Source organism: Centruroides vittatus, unplaced genomic scaffold (assembly GCF_030686945.1).
Source record: "Centruroides vittatus isolate TY-2023 unplaced genomic scaffold, ASM3068694v2 contig_1035, whole genome shotgun sequence".
Classification (NCBI taxonomy): Eukaryota; Metazoa; Arthropoda; class Arachnida; order Scorpiones; family Buthidae; genus Centruroides; species Centruroides vittatus.
The window spans coordinates 29,286-51,159 of NW_027120673.1; the positions used below are offsets into that span (position 1 = coordinate 29,286).

General features: G+C 24.3%; 1 long non-coding RNA gene across 3 annotated transcripts in view; it reads left to right on the top strand.

The window, feature by feature from the left end:
• LOC136969143 (uncharacterized) overlaps window positions 1–21,874 on the top strand; it is a 45,692-nt gene that overhangs the window by 22,779 nt on the left and 1,039 nt on the right. For 2 of the 3 annotated variants that reach the window (XR_010879775.1, XR_010879773.1), the window contains 2 exons: window positions 16,393–16,503; window positions 21,360–21,733. This is a non-coding gene — a long non-coding RNA (uncharacterized lncRNA). Of the gene's footprint in view, window positions 1–16,392; window positions 16,504–21,359; window positions 21,734–21,874 lie in introns of those variants that run through there. The other variant, XR_010879774.1, reaches the window with a different exon arrangement.

Sequence of the window (21,874 nt, forward strand, 5' to 3'; positions counted from 1 at the left end):
CAGATATCTCTACAAATTTCAGAAAATGTTTAAATTGATGTTATAAACAACATACTAATGTAATAAATACATTACTATTGTTGATGTTTTGGTTATTGAAAAAAGTTGTGTGTGTTTATAATTTTGAAATGGTCTGTATAAAACTAGTAGCTTGGGATGCCCCATAATGGGCATTCATTCCATGGTATAAATCAGGGATGGGCAACCTTTTTCTATGTAAGGGCCGCATTTTAAGACTTTTGAACTGATGCGGGCCGCATACAAGAGAAAGAGAAAAAATGTTGGTAAATCAGAATTATTTATTCGTATATAATTAGAAATTAGCATAGGTATACTTAATTTACCTTCTGGAACTGATGTAAACGTAATATATTGGAAATATTTGGTTAAATATTCGTCACTGCTAGTTTTAAACTAGTTCCGATGTGTCTGTTAGCTGGTTTCTTGTTTTAATTTTTACTAAATTCATTGCGGGAAAAACTATTCACATACATAAGTTATAAAAATAACGTTTGAATTTTGTTGCATACTTCCTTCAGCTGGGAAATTGATATATTTATTCACATTTTATGCGTCGCGGGCTGCAAAATATATGAATGCAGGCCGCATGCGGCCCGAGGGCCGCAGGTTGCCCATCCCTGGTATAAATAATAAATTCATTAATTTAAATAATAGCTAGGGGCACCACTAGTGGTTGTTTTTGGCATACTGTGACAGAGACTGCCCAGATATTTTAATAAGATTATTTCCTTAAAAAATTTAATTACTGAACAATAAATAGAAATGATATTTTTTTAAATTGTAAGATAGCATTATACATTAGGCTGATGTATTAGTTTTAGTAAAATTTGGTTTTATTAAGAACTTTTGAAGAATCACAAATTCTAAAATGAATTATCTATATAACCTGCAGAAAAAGTTTTCAAACAGCAATAGGAAAGTCAGGGATTTTCATTAGTGTTCAGAAAAAGTCATGGAATGTCAGGGAATTTGTTAAAAATTGTCAAAAAGTCATTTGGCTGTCTTGGCTGCCTTGTTGATTTTTTCTGACAATGTGCTTGACTGAAGTGTAGCCATCTGCAAGCAGCAAGAAGTAATGTGGTGCAATACAACTTATGAAAAAGGGTGTAGAGTATTTTCAGAACTCAAAATTTCTCCTCCTAAGCTTACACAAAAATTTACAAAGTACACAAAATGATAAATAATTTAAATGATATCATTTATCATTTTTTATTTTAATAATTTTGATTGCATAACAAAATAATTTCTGATTTTTTTCAGTTTATTAATATTTTTATAAAGTTCAGAAAATTTATTAAGAGATAAATTTAATAAATATATAGTTCTATATATGGATTATATAGAATTTGTTAATGAATAATAAACAATAATTTTTTTTTCAGTCTTGTAGATTTATGGTTTGTGTAACAATTTTAGTAATACATTTAATAATAGATAAATAATAGAATTTTAATAATTCAGCAATTATAAAAAATATATAACTGTTAATTAAAAAAAATAACTAATTAAAATATTGGAGAAGCAAAACATATGTGCTTAGGAAGTCAAATGCTATTTTATTTTGTTAATGCTCCATACTTTAGGGGATGTGAGGGTCTAGGAATTTGTACAAAGTTGGTCAGGGTAAGTCAGAGAAAGTCATGGAAATGAAAGCAAAAATTTGAGTAGGAATTTTGTATGTTTTTATGGTTACAGTTTATTTTATTTTTTTTCATATAAAATCTTTTGATCAAGAATTTTCCATTGCAAACCTTATGCATCAATTTATATAAAATTACATATAAAAATTAATTTTTATCAAATGTTACATGATATATTAATTTATCTAATCCATATTATATAATAAAAGTCACTGATGATTGTCTTTGATGTCAAACTTTTTATAAATTACATGATTTTTCTAGATATGATCATTTTTGGATTTGGTAGTTCATAATAGTTTATTTTAGTCCACTTAATCTCTCAATTATTAATTATTTGTTCATTTAACTTAATAAATTAATTTAAAGTACAAGAATAAATAGTAATCAGTCATACAAAGAATAAGAATAAGTCATGATGTGATTTAAAATTTTTCTGATTATTAGATTGATTTTTAATAGACAAAGAAAAGAAATCAATGTATATGACTTGTTTGTCAAGCAATTTCTGTGCCGTATGTGTCAAACAATAAATATTGCAAGAAAATTGCATAATATGAACTTAATTTTACATTTCTTGGCTTATTTTGAATATGAAATTATATGTAATAGCTAGGAATATTTAAATCATCTTAAGACTTTCTTTTTGCAATACAGTGGTGCCTCATACTTCAAATTTAATTCATTCCAGGAGGTCCAAATTCAGTTTTTTTTCTCCCATTAGAAATAATGAAAAGTGAATTAATCCATTCTTAGATCCTAAACATTACTCATTTTGATAAACTTAAAACAGCTTATTTTTACAAAACTGTCTTATTTTTACATTATTTAATGTAAAAATAATACAATTAAATGCCCTAATAATAAAACATAAAAATGATAAGCAAAATAAGTAAATACTGTGTAATAAATGAAAATTGCATTAACTGGTCACATGTTTAAAATGCCAGATTGGCATTTTAAACATGGCTGCCAGATCTGTCACATGCATACTGCTTTATACTTTGTGATAACTTCCTTTCTCACATCAATTGTCAATATTACAATCTTCCTTTTAGGCTTTATTGCTTCCGTACACTTCAATGCCATAGTTAATAAGTAAAGCTTACGTTCGGTTGAACAGAAAGTTGCATATTTTTAACAGCTATCGTTACTTAACATAGATGAATAATTTAATTATCAATATAACAGTTTGTTGATAACACATTGCTAATATGAGATTGTATTCTATGTTTGGAAGCTTACTTTAAACTTTTCATTTTGTTTGAATAAAATCAAGATGTCTTCATATCGGGCATTTTTCAGCAAATGCTTTATTGCTTGTAAATTCGGAAAGGATATAACGTTGTACAAACAGTAAAAGAAATTCATAATGTATATTGAAAAGATGCTCCTAAACTTCAAACATGGTGTTTAAAAAGTTCTGTTCCAGAAATTTGAACTAAAGGATGAAAAAAATACAGGAGCACCCAAAGATGATGATGATGAAAAATTGCAAGAAAAAATTGTTAAAAATTAACAAATAACATGCTATATAATCAAACATACCAAAAACAAAGGAAAAACAAAAAGCACTGATAACATATGAGCCTGACACAAGAACAAGAGAGAGTGACAACTTGGGTGCACAACAAATTGCATTTACACTTTTAGCACATTTTTTAATTGGTGCACAGTTTGAAATTTGAAGCAACAAAAACTCAGGCAAATTTTTGTTGAAATTTGCATTTGAAGTTAGTCATTGAAAGTACAAGGAACCACTATAATTGCTATTTTGTTTCTGTTAGATTTGTTTTAATGTTTTGCTTTTATTTGATTATTTTGAATAATAGTATTATTGCATTTTTTTCCAATGATTTATTTTTAATAATTATCATCGTAGAAAATCATTGAAAAAAATTATTATTAAAACATTTTTGAATGTTTTCAGATATATTTGTTATAATTGATCTATAGTAAACTTGAAAAATAAATATCATAGTCATAGTAGACATATATGTTCAATATAATAGAGAATTTTTCTTTGTATGTTTGAAGGAAATACCTTATAGGATTATCTGTAGTTTTGCTCTTTCAGTTAATAAGTTATGAAAACGTTAATTAAGAGAAAAGACCATGTAAAGTAGTTGCATGAATCATTGCAGCTTTGTAAATAAAATAGTAACTGATAAAATTAAATAATTTAATGTAAAGAGGGAAAAAGTGATAATTTTTATTGTGTCAATTCTGAATGTCAATATATAGGATTTTTAACAGCAATGATTCGTGATAAGTATTGTGAAACTGCACATTGCAAAGAAAAATAAAATCACAAAATAATGTTTGGATTTCATTACATCCACAAGTTTCCAGAGAAGGTTCATGTGTTTTCCCATACTGTGGAACCACCATCGTGCTGCCATTGAGATACTGCAAGAACTGCAGAACTATAGAATTAAGAATAAAATTGATTCTGAAATTACTAATAGAAATTTGTTCATAATGCCCATTTTGTTAGTAATTCTAAAGGATTTTATATTTTAAATTATAAACAGAATATTTTCAAGTGTTTTTATACAAGTTTAAATTTTTTGTAAAATAAAGAAAAATAACATGCATGGTGGGGAAATATCTTTTAAAACTGATAAAAATTTTAAAGTAAAATTAAGAAAACCTATATCTTATTTTTTCGTCTCTAGAAAATAATTGGAAAAATTTGCTTCTGTAATTTTACTAATATTCCACTATTATTATCTATCAGGAAATATTTGTATTGTAATTTAATTCATAAAGCAGTCAAAGACATTCACAGAATATCGTAGAATTAAGTCTAATGCAAAATTTTCAGATTTTTGCATAGTATCTTCTACAAACTTGTATTTTCTAAATTATTTTTAGATGGACAGTTGTTTTCACCAATTAGTACTATAAAATTGTGGAATAATGACATGAGAGAATGACTGCCTTTGGAATATTCAGCTATATTTGAATATCTTATTAAAATTAAAGTCTATGATTACCAAAAAATGTTTAATTATAGGAGTCTTCACTCTTATAATTATTTTTCAAGTGATAAAGTATTTGAACTTTTAATTCATGAATTGTCACAAAACATTTGTGTCCTTAAGAAATGTAGATCCATCACAAACCCTATCTGCAAGTAATCATTCTGTATGGACTTTAGTCTCTAATGATAGCAAAATTAGTTATCTAGCTTGATATATATGTGTGGCTGGTTACCCATTCTCTTAAATTTCCATCACTTGGAAATGAATGTAACTGAAATTGTTGAATACATTGGACAATCTTGTGTCAATGTCCAGAAAAATCAATCATCACATTTTTATGTATCTTGCATATAGTTTCAAACCACTTATAAAGAACCCTCTGGCTATTTTAACAGCCAACCACGCACAATATCTACCTGAACTGGTTTTATAAGGCATATCACCAATGAAAAATAAAAAATTGCAGACCTACTTTAACAACTAGCAGTATCTTAATGGCTGCTGAGATATATGCCCTCATATGGCAGAATTCAAAGGTGTGTTCTGGAAACTTGTGAATAATAAATATATAAATTATTATACATGATTAAAATTAATGTTTTTTTATCAAAATCAGTGCTGATCAAACAATATACAAAATAAAAATGATTGTATTTACACAGTTACATACTATGTGTTATCCTGTCACAGCACTGTTAAAATGTCACTGAACTGTTTGAAGTGTAGTGCTGTTTCTCAAGGTCATTCTTCATACCTCCTACTCAGAGATAGGGTTCATAGCAATCATGGAAAACATGGATTTGAGTAATAGAATTTTCCCAATAGATGGAATTAGGTGCCATCTCTTGCTAAATTTAATAATTAAATTAATATTTTAATAATTAATTTAACCTAACACCTTTCCTCTAGTGCCAAATTATTTAGCATTTAATAAATAATAATAATAGCAATATAGCCTGATATAATTCAGAAAACATGTGGCTTTAATATGTAACTATCAGGATTAAGATTGTTTATATTTGTACATATAAGATTAAATAATCTAAATAAATAAAGAATTCAAAGTTGATTGTAAGGGTGTAAGGATATCAGAAATATTCATATCTTAAATTTTTTTTTTTATGATGTAGTTTGAGGCTGAAGGTAGTACTTCTGTATCTCTCAGTTTAAAGCAGCGGTTCCCAACCAGTGGTCCGCAAGAGCTAAAATATGGTCCACAAAAGATTTAAAACTTTTATTCATTTTAAATTATTATTCCCACATTGATACAAACTGAATTTAATTTTTACTAAAAATGTTATGTTTTCTATTATAATAGTACTGTTAAAGCATGTTACTCAAATTCAACGATTACTTATGTTAAAAGTTTTCATTAAAGTTTATTTTTAGATTGACACAGTTTATTTTTCTTAAACCTTGTGGTCCCTGCTAACAACAATGAAATCAAAGTGGTCCCTGGTCAAAAAAAGATTGGGAACTGCTGGTTTAAAGCATCTGTCCATTACTTTGATTCTGTGTATTTTGATCTTTTCCATGTTTATTGTTAAAGTTGAAGAGTATACAACTTAAGGTTATTAGCTTCATCCCATATCACAATTCAGGCTTCTGTCTGTGACATTTTAGACAGTACTATATTACAGTGCCCTTTTCTACATTGTATTTGTGTTCTTAAGCCAAACTGCCAGGTTTCTTTTTGTAATACCAACATAATCTTTCTTTATTCACAACTACTGGTTTTCATGTAGTATTCTGTACACTCCTGCTTATTCTTCCTTCTTTGGTTTGTTGTCTGTCATTTCTTAAAAGATTATAAACAGTGAGTGTTATTTTGAAAATAACAGATTCCTTGCAGTCCTTCAGCTTATTCATAACTTTTTCTTTTTGTGAGTCTGCTTTTCTCATAAATTAGTCCAGTGACTGTTTTATATCTCAGGGTTGCAGTGATTTCTTTGATTCTCTTAAGTTTTTTTAACCTGTCATATATACTATAGGAATACAAAAGTGCTCTTGTGATGAGTGCTTGAAAAGCTGAAAACATTATGCATTGTCAGAGCAGGATGGAATGTATAGTGGATGATATATGAATTTAACTTAAGTGCTTGTAAATATACTTCCACTTTTAAATTGGATATCAGTATCCAAAAATGTCCAACTTGAACTTTCTTGTTCCAATTTTAGATTCAATCCATTCTTGTTACTGTTTAGTATATTCAAAAAATCATGAATTCTCTGGCTGTTTGGGAGTTTTAAATAAATAATTTTTTAAAATATATTATGGTTTAGTATAATTATTATTATTGTTAAGATTTTCGAATAGTTAAAAACTAATAAAGCTGAAAAGATTTATTAAGTACATTAGAAATGTTATTTTCTAGTTTTATATCTTCACAATGTTTATTAGACATTTTCTAACATGTAAAACTAAATTTATAGAATATAAATAGATAAATTTATGGAGATGATATTATATTTAATTAAATTAATAATCAAAAACATTTCTAGTTGTTTATTTTTTGATAGCTGTAAAAAATCTGTAAAACTGTTCAAAGTGAAGATATACCATAATAATGCAGCTTGAATTAATTATTTAAATTAATTACATGTAATGAGCAATTGGTACATCTATTTAATAGTTTCCCAGATATCATTCTATTCATCACATATAATGAATTGTCAAAGACAAACTTGATTATTTTTTTATTTTAATAATTTTAAAATGATCTTGTGTGCTTTCATTTGTTTATTATTACCAAGAATTTTATAATTTAAAGATAGAATTTATGAAGATGTATTGAATTTAAATTTACTTTATTTTTTATTTGGTGGAATCATTTGTTTTTCTTCAAATAATGAACTGATACAAAAATAGTGCCAACAGTGTGTTAAAGCCTTGTGATAAAGAAAAGACATTGATCTTGATTCTATCAAATAATAATAATTTCCTAATGACTATTTTATCATTTTTCTTCTTGTTTTCAGTGAACTTTACAGATGCCCACAGATTTATGTGTGCACTGTATGGCAACTGCATAAAACTTCAAACAGTCATAACTTCTGATAAATGCATCTTTCAAAAAAAATGTTTTAGATAAAAGTTTGTCTATTTTTGATGTAGAGTCATAACATGCAATAAAAACCAAGGATTTCCATTTAAGACAATGAAGTTTACTCTATTTTAACCAATTTTAGTGCCATCTGTGATGAAACTGATAGCTCCATTTTTGGTTTCCTGAAGTCTAGCATTTCTGGTTCAATGATTTTTATAGGATGTGTATTTTTCAAGTTATTTCACTGGATTGATTAAAATGGTCCACCCTGTACATAAACATAGGAATGCACCAAATAGACTTTTTTGGCCAAATAACAAATAATTTTAAATCGTTAAAAAAAGTTTAAGAAAAATTATTCTTAACATTCTGTACTTACCAAATAATTATTCAGATGCTATTGTTTATTGCTGAATTTAGAATGCTGAATATTCTTACCTTTCCCAATTAACAGATACTTAATATTCAACTGAATATCAACTGATTTATTAGGAACTGAATAAAACAAAAGGCTGAGCATAAGATGGAAGGAACATCTTTTATTCAATAATAAAGATGATGATTTAAAAAAATAAAAACTTTATGAATTATGTGATGAAAAGTAGAAAATTAAATCTTGTTGAGGACCATTATTTTTGGCTGGTCCACCAAATAGAGTGTTTAGTGAATGTACAGTATGTTCAGCAAAGCTGGAAGTATTTATGACAACCAACAAAGTTGCTTATTTTCTATGAATGCAGAAGCATTATTGTTCTTTCGTTACAGTTTATCACTTGAGTAATGATTATTAATAAATAACATACTTTTAAATTTTCATTTTATTTTGTATTTCATCTTTTCTTCATTCTGTCTCAACTAAAATGAGACTATTTGGTCTAATAGTTTGGCTTTGAGGAAGTATTTCATCCAGATATGAAATATGGGTGTTTACTATTCATCCAAATATCAACTACTTAACTTTGTGGCTAAATCTGTATGAGTTGCTCATTTGCAAATTGATTAACACCACAAAACAAATTTTAAAAAATAATACATTATTTTTTAAAATTTAAATGTGAATAAACATTGTAAAATATATTGTTACAGGCATAGCTTTTATCTAATGACTTATAAAATGCATAAAACAATATATCCTTATCAGTTTGGCAAGTGAAAATAAAAAGAAAATAATTAATCCCATTGAATTCACATTGAAAAACATTTTTATTACAGAAAAAATTCATTATCACACATATATCACAACATATATTGTTTATTACAGAATTTTAGAAAAAATTGATGATAAATGTTCTGTAACCATTACAACTGTTATTATCATTATTAGTGTAGTTAGATTTAAGTATTAATATCAAAACTAGCAACAAAAATAATGTCTTCTTCTTCACACATGTTCAGGGATCTGCCATGTCAATTTGTTTTTAAGTTTTTATAATAACCATGTTTAATAGGAGGAATGGATTTCAGCAGGTCCATCATATCTTTCTTCTTTTCTCTTGTCACAGTTCTGCCTGTAGGATATAAGAAAGGCTGGTCTAAATTTTTCATAACTATTGCTACAGACTTTTTAATATTAATGGCACTGAATTTTGCATTTTTGTTAAAATCATATTTTAATTATATATGTAGTTTTGACTTTTCTGATTTTATCCAATGCTTTTTAAGCCAATTTACTGGTAATCCTGTAACTGTTACCTTTCTGTTAGTGATAGAATTTTCTAATTGCTTGTCTAGAAAAAATCCTGATGAGTTATTTGAACATGTGAAATGATGCTTTCTTTTCACTAGTTTTGATTAATATCATACTAATCATCTGGTGAAATTTTTTAGTTACATTTTCAAATAAAATGTGTGTGTGGCATAAATGAACAGGTAAACAAAATTGATTTGGTATTTAACATATTAAATGTATTTTTTTTTATGATGGGATAATAGTAAAAAGTTTACTGTTGTTGTCTAATATATTCTGTTGCATTAAAAAATTACTTAAAATACTAAAATACATATAAGCATTTGAATTGCATTATTGAAATGATTTACTTAAGAGTTTGAAGTCACATTGCCTTTTGAAATAAATTATTCATTATTCTATGACCAAAAAAATTTTTTCATTTAGTGATGGCCTAAATAAATAATTTAGTGTTCAGTCTAATTATTAAGGATATTTATTTTAAATTTAAAAAGTTAAATATCAATCAAGTTTAAAAAATTTCAAAAAGTGGAGTTAAATCACTTTGGCCTGTGAATGACTCATATACAGAATATACGAAAGCAAAATCTATATCCAATTCATTATGGTCCTGTGCATTCATTATATTTACATTTTATTTACATCATTTTGAAGCTTGTTTAATGTAGATTAGCCCCTTTACACCTATTTTATGATTTAATTTTATTTAAAGTAATTATAAATGAAAATGTACCGAATTTTGCTCTTCCTGTAGTGGCACTTCTTGCCATTCCAGCTAGTGAATTTACTTCTATCCAATATAAAAATATTTCTGTAAATAACTTTCCCAGTTGACATTATTTTATGAATTCATATTTTAATTTTGTTGTTAATTAAAAGATCTATTTTAAATTAAATTTTAATCAGGTGGATTGATGTAATTTCTTTTAAATAAGATAGTGCCCAAGTGAAGAAGGAAATATGAAACAAAAACTATGTTCAATTAAATATTGTCAACTTAATTTGCATGCAGAAATGAATAACTAACTGTGAAGAAAATTACACAAAAAATATATACCAAGAAATTTTATTTTCTATTAATAAATTTTATGTAAATAAATTAATTTGCTGCTTTATTTTCCCTATATTTTTATAATTTAATAATCTTTTACTGCAAATATTTTTTGGATACAAGTAATGTATCCAAATACCAAATAATGCTGAATATTAATTCCAATACTACATATATACATGATATATATCTATCCTATGTTTTTATATTTATAACAGAAATATATTATTTATAAGCAAATATTTAAAAATGCTATAAAATACTATAATAAAATGCTATACTAAAATACTATAAAATAGAAAATGCTTGTTTTTATTCATTTAAATAAGAAAAATTACTATATATTCCTTAATATCCAAGAAGTTGTTCTATTCATCCCAAAATGCATTTAAATAACATAACATAATCCATATAAAATCTATATAGTATTAATAATAACATGGCAATATATATTAATTGTCATTAAAAGTAACATTTTAAATCTATTTAACAATTATATCAATGATGATGATGATGACTATTAATGAAAAGCAAACTACATATGGAAACAGAATAATGATCTAAACAATTGTATGTACTACATTAGATATATATATATCCTCAAAATTAAAAAGAAAAACTATCATGGTGTCCACAATGGAGTTTTGTGCATAAAATTGAAAAATAGATAAAAATCATCATAAAGAAAAATTTTCAAAAACAAATGCAAACAAAAAGCTTTGGGATAAGTGTACATCTAAAAAATTGAAGTGTTGTATAATGAAGGTTATCTTAGCAAATTTTTCTATAAAATAGTTTTTCTGAAGAAAATTTTAAATATTTTTCTAACAAATTTTATTAGTTAAAAGCAAGTAGACTAACTGTAAATTATTTCTGAGAGACAATTTAATTGAATATGTTCTTAATGACCAGAAAATATTGATAATCATTAAACTAAAATCAACATTTATAAAATATATAAACAGAAATATGTGAAGATTGCTAATAAACTTTTATATGTTTACAGATATATTTCATGAAGGAATGTAGAATAAATGTTTTTGTAGTTTTTTTAAATTTTTATATTGATAAAAATTTTATTATATAGCACTTAATTTCATACATCTAATTTAATCTGTGAATTTTAACATTTTATTGGTATTATATATAAGTTCATATATTAAACAAATATGAATTTTATTTAAAATGCAAGAACTGTTTGCTTTACTTATTTTAAAGTCTTCAAAATTATGATTTTAAATATAAAAAATATTTAAAATCATAATTTAGTCTTTAAATAATCAATTTTTGTTTATTTTAGTTAAAACATTAACAATTTTTTCAAATAATAATACTTTTGTGTTTGAAGTTGTAGGAACATATTTTTCCATTATTTATAAAAATGAAAAAATATACTCCTACAACTTCAAGCATATATCACGTAAAAAATACTTTAAATTTTTAAAATGTTTACATATATTATATATACTGTACAGTCAAACCTGTTTTTATGCGCTCTTTTTATGTGCGATTTTTTTAATGCGAATTTTTAATTTGTGCGGTATAGTTGGCGACTAGTCTCGTGCGATTTGTCATGTCTTACGTTGACTTATTATAGCTAAATAAACTTATTATAGCATAAATGCACTTATTATAGTAATATTATTGCATGAATATGCGAAAAATGAAATAATTTACTTTTTAAGTCAACAAAACACCACCTGGACAAAAATATGTAAAACAGACGATAGACCAGACGATGCAGTCAAGTGCTGACATCTGTTGTCAATAAATTCTATTTCGTACGGTTTTGAGTTATTTTCTATGTGAGACTTTTTTTTATGCGGTCCCTGTTGACCGCATAAAAAAATATTTTTTAATTGTGTCGTGAAAACTATTATTTACAGCCATTCGTGAAGTTTCGTGAGATTTTTTTAATGCGTTTTTTTTAATGCGGTCCCTATCCCCCGCATAAAAACAGGTTTGACTGTATAAACATCTCTAAGCCGATAGTTATATTAAAGCCAAATGATTGCTGGATTAAATCGGGCTATACAGCCTGATTTAATCTTCCAATCATTTGTCTTTATTAAATTATACTATTGTGTTATAACACAGTGAAATATTTTTATTTTGGCTATGTTTTTATGATGTCCATCAGAAAAACAAAGCTAAATAATGCCACTATCAAGATTCAAATGTTACTAAAACTGTGGAACAATTATGGCAATTTTATGTACATTTCAGAAGTTTTATGAAACATGTATATCAGAAATTACCCAAATGCACATTTTACAATTCTAAAAATCAGTTGATTACATTTTTTTAAATATCTTTTTGTAGTACAAGACATGTTAACATCAAATTATCCAAATTGGTACTAAAAAATTAATTAACTGCATTTTTAACAATAATTTAAATACAAGTTTCAAGTGGAATAATAGTGGCTTTAATCTATCCAATAATTTTAATTAATAAAATTTAAATTAATCAGATTCAACTGCATATATACTTTAATGCAATAACTATTTAATGATTTAATGTCCATTTTCTTTTACAAACTATACTTTATCCATGTTATAGTGATAATAGTGTAATTTTAGAAAGTTCTTTCAAGAAAATTTTAAAAGGTTATCATCTTGTCAATAAATTATAACCCTACTAATTATATTACACAATCCTATCCTAATTTAATCCTTCTGTCAGATATGATTTAATCCTAAAATGCAATATCAGTATAATTTATTTCTATAACAAATTTTACAAAGAATTGAAATCATATATTGTTGTTATGACTATGATTATTATAAAGTTATATTTTCTCTATCAGCTTTACAAACAAAATATCTATAATCTGTTTTTGTTGTTTGAAAAGTTAAGTTTAGAAGAATAGGAAAAACATATTTTTTTATCTAAATAGATATTAGATTATAAATTGTAACTGGAAATTATTTTTACATGATGTTTATAATTATTGAAATTTGAATTATTTGAAAACACAAAATTCCTTTAATAATTTGGCATTAAATAAATTTCTGTTGTTATATTTATTATTTATGATACTTTGATGGCTTTTGTGTTTTCTCAATGTATTTTAATAAGCATTTTTTAAGTAAATATATGCTAGATTTGCAGCAACAAATGTATTTGGAAAAAGCCACTACAATAACTATTGTTTGCTACTGCATCTTACTTAATTGTTATTGAACATTTACATTTCAAATAATTTTTTACTATTCTTTCTTCAAAATAAGAACTTTTATTTGCTTTTTATAACAAAAATTTTAATAATTATTTTTGTAAATGAGCCTTCTAAATAATTCAAATGAATAAAATAATAAATGTAATTTACTTTTTGCAATAATCAAAAAGTGTATATTTTTAAAAAAATTATCATTCTTTTATATCAAATAAGCAGTACTATTATATTCATGTTAAAACATTTGTTAAAATCTTGGTATCAAAATAATTAAAATAGTTCATATGACATAATGAAAATGATAATTATATTTCATAATAAAGATGCACTTAAAGAATTTTATATTAGATACGAAATACCAAATAAATAAGATTGTTACTAGAAAAATTTAATAATTTATATAATTGTTTTTTAATATTAATTTTTAAGGAAAATTTGTGAAAATTTTATATTTTTTAAATGTGTATATTTTATAAAAGAAAAAAAATGGTATATATTGCTTGGATAATAAAATATTCAATAAAATTTTATTTTATAGCCATGTTTTGTGTTCTTTTATTAATCTCAAAATTTATAATTTTATGATTAAATTTTTAATATTAATGATAAGAATTTGAAAATAAAAAATATCGGTTGTATTAAAATTATAATAAATGTTTAGTTTTTTGAAAATAAGACAGTTGATAAATTTTATTATTTTTTCATAATTTTTAAAATATTAAAGTATTTAGTTGAATGCATTTTAAAAAGTCATTGTGAGATAAATTTTAAATGTTATCTTTTCTGTAAAACATTAAATCTTTTATCAGTTTTAATTTTAATTTCAGTTAGAGTAATTTTATAATTCTGATTATTTAAGTATTTGTTGTTTAATTTTTAATACTAATACTAATACTAACAATAATAATAATGCTTGTTTAGATGTATATTATGAATTAAATTAGTGTTCATTCAATGAATATAATATCACTAAAACATTCCACATGTTTTGTAAGTGTGAATATCCACCAAAATATTTAATTCTTGTTTTCATATTATCAAAAAGTATTTTAAACACCAGACAGAAACATGGAAGTGATATTTCTTATTTAGAAATTTCTGTTCATAAAAATCCAAACAGAAACCTGGAATGAAAAATATTTCAATTTTTGTATTTCTGTTTCTGTTCTATTTTACTTTGATCAATTAGTGTGTGCATTTGAATACTGTCTAATTTATCAAAGGACCAATTACATTATTAGGATGTTGCCAGAAAATGATGACTTAATGGCTGTATTAGTTATGATGCAGCCAGTAAGTTGTAAGTCTATTTAAAAATTAAAGTGCAAAGCTTAAAAAAGAATGAGAGAAAATAATAATTTCAAACAAATTTTAAAAGAGACCAGAAAATAACTTCTTATGGATTAGATAAATCTAGTTAGCAATAACTTTGATACTGAAAAAAATATCATAAATTGAACACATCATTGTTCATTTTGTCTAAATTTTTGTAAATCAATATAAAAAGATGCAACAGAGAGAAAAGTTGAAAGAGATTGATTTTTTTACATTTTCTATTAGTTTTGTGATAATGTGAAAACAAGTTTTAATAATAATTTCAACACAAAATAATAACATTCGCATTTTAATTTTGAGGAGAAAATGATTTAAATATTCCAATTGAAATTATTGTGGAATGATTGATCCTGCTAAATATTTAAGAAATAATGAACATAAAAAGTATATTATTAAAAAAACTCAAGTGACAGAAAATTATTGTAGCAGTCAATGACCTAAACAGTTACCTTAAATATAAAACACTTCATTTAGATTTATTCATATTGGAAAAAATTAATAAAAAGCACTTATAAAAAATAATATTTTCCATATTCTTAATAACACATTTTTATGAATTGCTGTATTCTTACAAGCTCTATTTATTTCTGTATTGTGGAAGAATATAATATATTTGCCAACATAAACTTTAATAAAACTTATTCTTATATACATATTATTTTATTGTGATATCACAATATCTGAAAATCAACGCGTGTTAATTTAATTATTATAATTTTATATTTTATTATTATTACTACACAATTGTCTAAGATTTTAAAATTTAATATACATATGCTTATATATGTTTATACGCTGAAAATAATTACAGTTTTGAAACAATTACTACTTAATGTTAAAATTTCTAAAACAACCTGAAAAAAATCAAATTAACAGATTAAAAATACATTAAAATTAAATTGGTTTTAAATGAAGGAAGGATGTGTTAATCAACTATAATTTATTAGAGCTATTTTTCTATAGTAAATTAAATTCTAATTAATTAACCTATTTTTATAGTGTAAAGTAAAATGTTCAATCAGCAATATAAATACAGAATAATTAAAAAAAAATTTTAAATCAATAAAATTTGATACTAATGTTTTCAAAATATAAAATAAATCAATGTCATCAAATAAAACATTAATAAAAAGTAATGGAAATATGTAAACATTTTAACAGGCTAACAAAAAAGATGTTTTAATGGAATTTAATATGGAAAATATAGCAGTTATTAATAGGAATTTCAATCTTAAATGAATATTGATTGTATTGATTTTGAGTATCCATTGTTTAATCTTGTAATTTAGTCAACTAGAATGTTAATAGCCATTTGTCAAAATGATTTAGGTAACTTTTTATATAATTTTATTTATTTATTTATTAAGTGTTATATGTTAATTTTAATTTTTAATAATTTTTTTATTGTTTACAATTAAAGAGTATTTTTTTTCTTTTATATGAAAGGTAATATAGAATCAGAAATCCAAAATTTGAATATTGACATCAACCGTATAGACCATTTTTCAGAAATAAATCAGTCTACTGAAATTATTGCTGCTGCTGCTGCTAAAAAAGGTAAAAATTTAATTTTATAGTGTATTTTATTTCTTAAATCTATTTATTTAAATAATAATTCTACATTAAAAGATTATCAAAAGAATGTTCAAAATTTGAAAAGCAAAAGAAATTTCAAAATTTGAATGTGTATAAATTTAGAGTATTCAAAAAATTTATTTCTTATTAATTCAAAAATACTAATTTAAATTGTTAAATAATAAACATCTTCATTAAGCTATGTATATTTTAAATTAATTAATATTATTTCAAAAGAAAGTGATAGTTTTAAATTAGATATATGCAAATTGCTTTTTGCAAAGATTGGAAAAAGACATCACATGCATAAAATGATGTACAAAAGTATAATATTACCTTATATTAAGATAATATTTGTATTATCTTATATAGTAGAGCACTTACTTCAATTAAATGGACATTTTTGAGAACTATTTAAAGTGTTGAAAAATAAAAATATACATTTTTTGTTTTTAATTTTAACAAATATGTCTTCCATTCTTCAGTTACTTTTTAAAACAATCTTTACAAAATATTCACAAATACAGTAGAATTCACTTACAGTAATCACTTTGCCAATATTGATAATGATATCCAAATCATAATATTAAACAGGGTATGTATATAAGACTACAATTACTGGAAATAAGTTTTTATTGAATCTGATATTAAAAGAATATGATTAAACAGTTAAATATGTATAACCTGAATATTTATTAATTATTATTATTATTATTATTATTTATTAATTTGTCATGTTGAGAAGACTTCTTGATGTTAAGAAAAGTAGAATGATTTTAATGCCTTTCTTAATGTTTCAGAAAAATTGTAGATTACATGTAGTGACCTATAATCCATACCATGAAATCAGAAGAGTTTTTTAACATATAATCTGCAGATTATAGACAGGAAGTCAGTAAATTCCATTTTTTAAATTCTAATCTAATTTTTTTTCTAGTGTTGTATATTCTGATTTCTCAATGATTAATGTTAAAAACTCTACTTCTGTTGCTTCTTTTATTTTTACAGTTTATCACTCTGCTTTCTTTTTAAATGTTAAAAATGTCAAGAAATAATCAAATGAAGAAAAGTCAGTCATAGTTTTAAAATAATTGACATCACTGCTAAATGGTTATATATAAAAAGATTATAAATTGATCTTTAATAATACTTCCTGCACAAAATTATTGCTTTAGATTTCTTTTTGTAGGTGATTAAAAGTTAGATCAAATCTACTTTTTTAGTAACATGATTTCATAAAACAAAATTTAGAAGTCTGAAGATTTATAAAGGATAAAATTTTTGAGACTTTTTCTCATCTTCAGTTTAACTCAAGAACAATTTGGATAAAGAACAAAGAACAGTCTTTAGCACAAGTACAATTCAATACAAAATACAAAATCTTTAAAGGTAAATTGGATACAGTTAGAAATGGAAATTTCCATTAAAAAAAGAATATCTATTTCATATGAAAAATAATATTTTAATTTATAGTATTTTTATATTGAATTGTATGTTATGAACAAATTACACCATAAGAGAAATTATAGTCAAAATATAATGGAAAAGCTTGCAAAGAATACAAATGAATGAATGATATAGAACACAATTTGTTCTACATTTGTTTGTATCCTTTACAACAGTGTTGTGGAATTGGAGTTGGATATTTTAGGGCAGAGTTGGAGTCAATAGAATTCTTTTGACTCTGGCAAATCCAACTTTGAATTTTACTATTGGTAAAAGGTGAAGTATGGAAAGTACTGTTTAATTAATATCTAAAGAAATGTAGAAAATAGACAGTTTGATAAATTTAGACATCAAAAAGATATTCATCTATAAAGATCATTTCATACCAAAATTTAGTGTATATTGCATGCAACATGCTCTATTCTTTCAGGAAATAGCTTTTATTAATTTAAACAAATATTTCATGTAAATCCATCAGTAGAAAATTAACTGTTCCCATAATAGCCAGAGCAAGAGAAACTATTTTAAAGACCAATTTATTAAATTATTCTTCAAATCATTATTTTTGCATTTTATTATATTTAATTTTTTTCTTTAAATTTAAATTAAATTTAAATCAAATTTTGGTAATTGACTAAATGGAATTCTTTTGGCTCATTGAGATGTAGTGTGTTTCATTATTATAGTTGAAAATTTTTTTCAAGATAAATTCATTTTATCCATTTTTGGTTCTCATTACAAATTTTAGTAAAATTTTTATAAAGAAATATTAGATAAATGCCTCAGATTCAATATCCATGTCCTACATATTCTGTTGTTTTTTATTTATTTATTATTATTTTGATTCTTTCATTACATTTTTTAGGTTTGATACTCATTTTAAAATTTATCTTTAATTAAAAAATGAAAAAAGTTATACAGTCAAATCTTATTAACACAGTTATGGTGACCAAAAATTATTTGTGTTAAAAGTAATTTGTTTTGTAAGTCATGTCATTGTTTGCATGAACAATTATAATAAAAATAAGGGAATACATTTTGTCTTTACCAAGACTTACTATTAGCCAAACACTGAGTAAATCTTTGATCAAATTTATTTTAAAAAGCCAAGACAATTTGCATAAGATTTTTTAATTATTTAGTTTTTAGTTAAGTATCAGAATTTAAGAAAAAAGTTATAAATATTAAATGTTAAAACAGTAACTCACAAACAAAAAGTTGCAAGATTACATAATAACTCATTTGCAATATTTTGTCTAATCTAGCTACTCTAGTTACAATTACAAAATGTACAGTACTTGTTTTGATTGATCTCTGTGAGTGAAAAGTTTCATGCTTTAAGAGAACAAAAATTGTACAATGTACAATGATGGAATGATTATCAGTGACTGGAAGTTTTGTGGATTTGCTGGATGGTGATGTCAATGACTTCTTGTTTTTTTTCTTGTTTCTGACTTTGTTTCTTGTTCCTTGTGACTTCTTTAGTTTCTATGATTTTCACATCTTCTGAATGTTTATCACACCTGTGAAAATGTTAGTCTTGCTAGGTGTCTCTGTTGTATTATATCTTTTTTGTCTCTCAGGTATTTCTCTCCTCACTTTTCATGTTTTTGGACTTTTTATGAATGAATTTCATCTGGGGTTTAATCCATATTTGGGAATGAGTTTGATTCTTTCAACTATGATTTGAAATGCTGAATAGTGTGTCATCTTGGTTGGGATGAGTTTAATGGAATATATCAATAAATGTTCCTGGTTTAGTTTCTTTGGATTTTGGTTATACAAGTTTCATTTTATATAAAATAGATTTAAAATTTGAACTTTATTTATATGATTTGGTGAATATTTATGACTTCATATTTATCTGTTGAACATCCAACCATGAAACAGTCAAATTATCTTTTTCAAAATCCTAGTTTTCATTTTTAAACCATGCAAATATAAGAACTGAAAGACTTCCTTTACTGAAATCTTCAATTTGCATGCACTGTAATTGAGAAAATTTGAAAAAAACAATACAGTAATTCTTAAAAATCTAACCTTGTTAGAATTACTGTATGTTTTTATACTGATATACTGATAAAGTTACTGTACTATGTACTATAAATTACTGAACTTTCCTTTCGTTTTCCCTTGTATGATAGATTCATGAAGGTATTATGTAATTATCATAGAATTAACGAAACTCTAGATCAGAAGTTAACACGACAACTATACAGAGTTTAATTTTTTAATTAAACAAATGCATATATGTTCATAATACCTATGACTATTATTTGAGGATCACTGTGATTTCTATTTTTTGGGAGTTATGACTATTATGAAACAGTGACAATTAAGGGAATCGGGTAACTTTTATTTGCTTCATTATTATTTGAACAAGGCAACAGTCAAAACACTTAAATTTTATTTCAACATATAATGATAAATACATTTCAATAGATCTATACAAATTTCAGTAGCAATGACAGTTCTAAATAGAATGTGCAATTTTTCAGTTTGCAGTTGACTTTATCTTCCTCCAAAACATATCACACTTACTATTAGAGGGCAGTGTCTACAATTTTTTTCATCTTTCAACTGCACTATTTATTAGAATAAGTAATATAAGGTATAAGATATAAGCACAGAAAATATTATTTAGTGTCTTATGTAAATTATATTCTAATTTGTTATATTGTACATATTAATTACTCTTTACTTGTAAGCATATCTAATAAATTTGTAATGAATTGATATAGCATGTTGTTTAAGAAGGACTGAATAATAATTTTAAATAATATATTGTATTTATTAAAATATTTTTATTTATATAACACAGAAATTATATTTTCTCATTGATTTTTAACAAAGTTGTTTTAATCATAGTAATTGCACATTTAATAATATATTAAAAAAATTATTTATTGAGAATACTTTTGTCTTTCTTAGAATTCAAGTTTTCTCAATCAAAGTAGAATAGATTTAAAATTTTCTTTAAAATGTCACATTAGGTTAGACTATACTTAGAAATAAATTTAAACAAAATATGTTAAACACAAAAATAAATAGTTTTAATAATAATTATTTAAAATTGTTACATTTTTGTTTAAATATCATGTTTGATTTGCAAGTAATGAATTAAGCATGGTATTTGAGGAATATTTTAAATCTATATTCTGTTTAGATTGAAGAAGCCATAATTGTAAGAGTGGTGAAAATACTCTCAATCAATTTTATTTTTTAATGTATCATTAGATTGTGTATAGTTTGTTACAATTAAAAGATTTATTTATTTACATTTAACCTTAGTAATTGAGCTGTATATATATATAATTATTTATCTAATTTTCTTGTACAAATCTATGTTTTAATATTTGTGTGTCTTATATCAATATTAATGAATATTTCAGGATCAAGTCAGAATGTGAAGAGAAAATCACCGCAATGTCCAATCTGTGGAAAAGGGTTTTGTGGTCAACAAGCTCTTACAAGACATATGAATTGTCATCGAATTCAAAAAGTCAATTATCATTGTAATATATGTGGCCGGACTTATACCCGCATAACAAGTCTGTATCGGCACAAAATGATTCATGAGGGATCTTATAATTACGGTTGCAATTTATGTTCAAAAAAATTTAATCGTTCTGCATCTCTGCAACGGCATATACAAGTGAAACATTCGGATTTATATCTGTAAATCAAAATTGAAAATTAAACTTTTTATATATCATATTTTTAAATATATCATAATATAGTTTTAAATAAAGTTATTAATATTGTAGTCTGTGTTAATTCTTTAATTAAGAGAAAAATGATAATTCATTATTATTATATTTATGTAAATGAATTTTAATTTAACCACAAGCTAGTATTATAGCATTTTATAAAATTTTTAAATTAAAAACTTTAAATAATCACAATA